Genomic DNA, 6,333 nt, shown 5'->3' on the forward strand with positions numbered 1-6,333 from the left:
AGAAATTAAAGATGATACCAACAGATGGAGAGACATACCATGTTCTTGGATTGGAAGAATCAATATCGTGAAAATGACTATACTACCCAAAGCAATCTACAGATTCAATGCAATCCCTATCAAATTACCAATGGCATTTTTTACAGAACTAGAACAAAAAATCTTAAAATTTGTATGGAGACACAAAAGACCCTGAATAGCCAAAGCAGTCCTGAGGGAAAAAAAAACGGAGCTGGAGGAATCAGACTCCCTGACTTCAGACTATACTACAAAGCTATGGTAATCAAGACAATATGGTACTGGCACAAAAACAGAAATATAGATCAATGGAACAAGACAGAAAGCCCAGAGATAAACCCACGCACCTATGGTCAACTAATCTATGACAAAGGAGGAAAGGATATACAATGGAGAAAAGACAGTCTCTTCAATAAGTGGTGCCGGGAAAACTGGACGGCTACATGTAAAAGAATGAAATTAGAACACTCTCTAACACCATACACAAAAATAAACTCAAAATGGATTAGAGACCTAAATGTAAGACCGGACACTATAAAACTCTTGGAGGAAAACATAGGAAAAACACTCTTTGACATAAATCACAGCAAGATCTTTTTTGATCCACATCCTAGAGTAATGGAAATAAAAACAAAAATAAACAAACAGGACCTAATGAAACTTAAAAGCTTTTCCACAGCAAAGGAAACCATAAAGAAGATGAAAAGACAACTCTCAGAATGGGAGAAAATATTTGCAAATGAATCAGTGGACAATGGGTTAATCTTCAAAATATATAAACAGCTCATGCAGCTCAATATTAAAAAAACAAACAACCCAATCCAAAAATGGGCAGAAGACCTAAATAGACATTTCTCCAAAGAAGACATACAGATGGCCAAGAAGCACATGAAAAGCTGCTCAACATCACTAATTATTAGAGAAATGCAAATCAAAACTACAATGAGGTATCACCTCACACCAGTTAGAATGAGCATCATCAGAAAATCTACAAACAACAAATGCTTGAGAGGGTGTGGAGAAAAGGGAACCCTTTTGCACTGTTGGTGGGAATGTAAATTGACACAGCCACTATGGAGAACAGTATGGAGGTTCCTTAAAAAACCAAAAATAGAATTACCATATGACCAAGCAATCCCACTACTGGGCATATACCCTGAGAAAACCATAATTCCAAAAGACACATGCACCCCAATGTTCATTGTAGCACTATCTACAATAGCCAGGTCATGGATGCAACCTACATGCCCAGTGACAGACGAATGGATAAAGAAGATGTGGTACATATATACAATGGAATATTACTCAGCCATAAAAAGGAACGGAATTGGGTCATTTCTAGAGACGTGGATGGACCTTGAGACTGTCATGCAGAGTGAAGTAAGTCAGAAAGAGAAAAACAAATATCGCATATTAACGCATATATGTGGAACCTAGAAAAATAGTACAGATGAACCAGTTTGTAGGGCAGAAATAGAGATACAGATGTAGGGAACAAACGTATGGACACCAAGGGGGGAAAGCTGCGGGGGGTGGGGGTGTGGGTGTGATGAATTGGGAGATTGGGATTGACATGTATACACTGATGTGTATAAAATGGATGACTAATAAGAACCTGCTGTTCAAAAAAAAACCAAAAAATAAGATGGTATTATATGCATTTTCTTTCATTCTTTCAGAAGAAACATACATATTTACTAGAAGGATGATTTATTTATTTGACCAAATTTATTTATATTCTCTTTCCATTCTTTTAACCTTACAGACTATAGTCAAATTAAGTCTTGATTTTTTGTTGTTGTTGTCCTTGGGTGGGTATTTATTTTTGTTCTACATTGGTTTTGTTTGTTTGTTTTAATATTCATTATCAGCTATGGGCTCACTGACAAAAAATTTGGAGAAAATTTTAAAAAAATAGAAAAAATTCACTAATCCACACTACTATAAAACAAGAATTTAAATTCCCAGTAAAAGTTCACATATACAATAAAAAATAAATAAATAAAATAAAATAAATTTACGGATTTTTAAGTTGTCAGACTTACTTGTTTGCTGGTGTGTTCAGTTTTCATCTTAGTTGCTTTTACGTTATGACTGCAGACTGAGGCTAAAAATAATCTGTCGAAATATCTAAACCTTGAGGAAGTCATCACTGAATTACAGCTGTGCTCAATAAGCACATTAGACCAACAGCAGCACAAGGGATTACCACGAGAGACAGCTGAGAACCAGGAGAGATTTAGGTCAAAGAGGACAAATAGGACCAGTGAGGTGAGAGAGTGCAAAATTTGTTCTCAGTGCGTAAGTAGAGAACTGAATGTTTGCTTTTATTATCTAAGTCATATAAATTCATACTCAAACCTATTTAGAAACAGAAAAGCTTTGGATGTTTTTAAAACATCCGATGGTTTAATTAAATTGATCCTGTTGTTTCCAAAACAATAAATTGTCTAAATACAATGATTTTAAGAATTATACCTGGTCAGGGTCTGAGAATATAGTACTGTGTCAGTTTTTCATATCAAAGAAAACTGGTGAAGGGCTATTTGAAAACAGCCACTTTTCTTTCATCCAACTTCCTCTATAATTCCCTGTGTGTGTGTGTGTGTGTGTGTGTGTGTCCTTTTGATGGGCTACAACATCAAGGTCGGAACATCAAGAATGAAGCAGATAACATAAAAAATGTGCAGTGGAGCCTCAAAGGAAAATGATTGTTCAACATTTGCAATTGACTAAAAGGGAAAAAATACTGAAATACATTAATTATTTTAGATCTATCCAAGTGTTCAAGCCACTAAGTAGATTCAAGGCTTCGTTGTTGCTTCTGAAACGGAGGCATCTCACAAAAAACATATTTTTGCAGTCTCATAACAGGTTGTCACTCTGCAACTAATGTGGAAGTATGGCATTGCAAGGTTTATGAAATATCTATTTCTTATTGATTCTATGCTTTCAAGTTGAATTTTACATTTTCAATCCAGGAATCAATAATTTATGGAATTAATTTTTCATCGTAACTTTCTCACAGCTGGTGAATTAGGAATGTTCTGACACTAAACAGAAATGTAAATTGAACATATTTCTTTGTAGGCATTCTAGAGAGTAGTGAATCAGGGAGTTGGGCTGTTATAGAGTTGCCAAATATATTTGTGTATTCAGTTTCAATATATTTGGGTCTGAATCTTGTAGACACCCTTGAAAGGACAACTTAAACAGCTTTATCTGTTCCATAAATGACTGAATTGTGGTAATACATAAGCCTCCTGAATAAAAACTCATTATCAGGATTAACTGTTGAACTTTTATTTCTAGCAAATATCTCTCAGACAAACTAGTTAGCCCTAACCCAGAAGACCAAAGCTTGAAATAAATTAGTTCAAGCCTAAAAGTAATAAGGGTAAGAATTTTAATAAAAATAGAGGCCTCCATTGGTACTATTCATCTCATGGCTACTAAAATTCAATGAAGTCTGATATGTTATCATTGAGACATAAGCCCGAAGGAACTTTATAAGTGAGAGTGAATGACACTTCAGTATTTGACTATATTTGTTAGTGCTTAATGGGTACCAGACATTGTTCTAGATGAAAGAGATTCATCAGCGAACAAAAGAGACAAAAATTCCTTTTCTTGTGGAGTTTACATCCCAGTGAGAGGAGAACAGCTATAAACAATAAACATAATAAGTACACACATTATATAGTATGTTAGAAGGTGGCAAATGCTATTAAAAAAACATAGAGCAGGCTAAGAGAGATCAAGAGTGGTTCCAATTTTAAATGAGGAAGTCAGGGTGGGTGGGCTTTACTGGAAAGTTGACAGCTAAGATTTGAAGAGGAGAGTGAGTTATGAATATATCTCGGGGGAGAGCACTTCAGGCAGAAAAGCTGATGCAAAAGCCTTGAGGCAGGAGCATGCCTGGCAGGTATGAGAAGCAGGAAGGGGGCCAATGTAGCTGGAACAGTAGAAGCAGGTGAGAGAGAGTAGTAGAAAAGGTTGGCTAGGTAATAGGGAAACTGGATCACATAGTGCCTTGTAGGTCATCATAAGGACTTTATCTTTAATTCTGAGAAAGCTGAGAGCCATTAGAGGATTTTAAGCAGAGAGGAGACAAAATCCATCTTCTGTTTTAAGAGGATTACCCTGGTTGCTATGTTGAAAAATACTTTCGGGAGCAAGGCATACATAAACAAGGAGACCTGTTAAGAGGCTAATGCAATAATCCAGGTGAGAGTTGATAGTGGTTAAGACAAGGGAGGTGGTCAGGCTCTGGATATATTTTGAAGGGACAGGCAACAAGATTTCCTGATGGGTGAGATGGGGTAAATGAGAGGCAAGGTATTTAAATCTAACAATAGGTAAAATGTGAGTTATTAACAGAGATGGGGAAGACTCTGGGTGGTACAGCTTTGCAGGGTGGAAATTAAAAGTTGTCTTGCCATGTGAAATTTGAGATGTCTGTTAGTGGAAATATTAAATAGGCAGTTGTATACACCAATCTGGAGTTCAGGAGAAAAGTTAAGTCTGGAGATAGAAATTTGGGATTTGTCAGCATACAGATTACATCTAAAGCCATGAGTTCATGAGATCACAACAGTGAATACAGTTGACCCTTGAACAACACAGGGGTTAGGGGCGCAATCAAAAATCTGTGCATAGGGAGACTCAAGAGGGAGGAGATAATGGGATATATGTATATGTGTAGCTGATTCACTTTGTTATAAAGCAGAAACTAACACACCATTGTAAAGAAATATCTTTATCTCCAATAAAGATATTAAAAAAAAATAATAAATATATAAAATATAGTAAAGAAAAAAAAATCTGTGCATAACTTTTGACTCCCCCAAAACTTAACTACTAATAGCCTACTGTTGACAGGAAGCCTTACCAATAACATGAACAGTCGATTAACATCTATTTTATATAATATATTGTATTCTTACCATAAAGTAAGCTAGAGAAAATATTATTTAGTAAATCATGAGAAAACACATTTACAGTACTGTACAGTGTTTATTGATACAGCAAGTTTCCATCATCTGTTTACAAGATGAGTCACCTGTCAGTACCTACATCAATATTGTCTTACATGATACAAAACACTGTGGATGTTGTATGTATTACTAACACTAGACATCAAAACTGAAAAGATAATGTGAAAAATAAATTAATTTTTATTTACAAGTATAACAATTCATGCATTGGTAAAGAAGCAGCAATATGATTGTTCTATGGTAGCCTAATGTTTTTGATACAATTGCTTCACAGTAACCTAGCCTATACGCTAATGAATGAATCATTAAAAAATGTTTATGGCATACATTATTGCAGTCATAGTCATAATACAATACTGGAAACACTGTTACTTAAAAAGACACACTTACCTGTGATAATAGGCTGATATGCAGTTTCTCCAGCTATGAGAAAGAGGCATACTGTACGGTAATATAACTCTGAAAGCAAAGTTATAGAACAGTAAGAAAACTAACACTATTAATTTTACATTAAATATCACTCATGTCTATGTAAAGATAGACTAATATTTACATATATTTTATGCATTCATGACATGCCTAATTTTTTCTTAATTTTTTCAATATTTCTAGGCTAACAGTTTGTGAGTTTCTTCAAATTGTCACAAATCTCCAAAAAGATTTCCAGTATATTTATTGAAAAAAGTTCATGTATAAATGGACCCATGCAGTTCAAGGGTCAACCATATAGCCAGATAAGAAAAGAGGTCCAAGGATTGCACTTGGGGTGCTTCCAAGAGGTTGGGTATTGAGGGAAAAACAATAACGGATGTTGCAAAGTAGCCTGTGAGGTTAGAGGAAAACCATGAGAGCATGGTGTGGGAAAGCCAAAGGAGAACGTGTTTCCAAGAGGAGGAAGTGATCAACTGTAACAAATGATACTGATTGACCAAGTAAAATTAGTATTGAAACTGCTGAATTTAGCAAGGACCTTGACAAGAGCAATTTCTGCGGCATGGTGGAAATTTTAAAAAGCCTAACTGGCTTTTAAGAAAAAGCTGTAGAGGTAGGGATGTGGCCTAGACAACTTAGGTTTGAAGCCCAGCCCTTTTCTCACTAGCTATATCATCATGCCCAATAACTTAATCTCTATGAGCTCCAGTTTTCTCATTTTTAAAATTAGAATAACATAAATTTTACAGCATCTATGGAGAATATTAATAGAATCATGTATGTAAAGCAGCTGGTATAGTACCTGGTACAGAGTAGGTTCTCAATAAGATTAGTTTTCCTTTCCCTCCCTACTCTGGTGAGTTGCCCAGAACTTCAGTACCCTCCC

This window comes from Stenella coeruleoalba, assembly GCF_951394435.1.
Source record: "Stenella coeruleoalba genome assembly, chromosome: 1".
Lineage (NCBI taxonomy): Eukaryota > Metazoa > Chordata > Mammalia > Artiodactyla > Delphinidae > Stenella > Stenella coeruleoalba.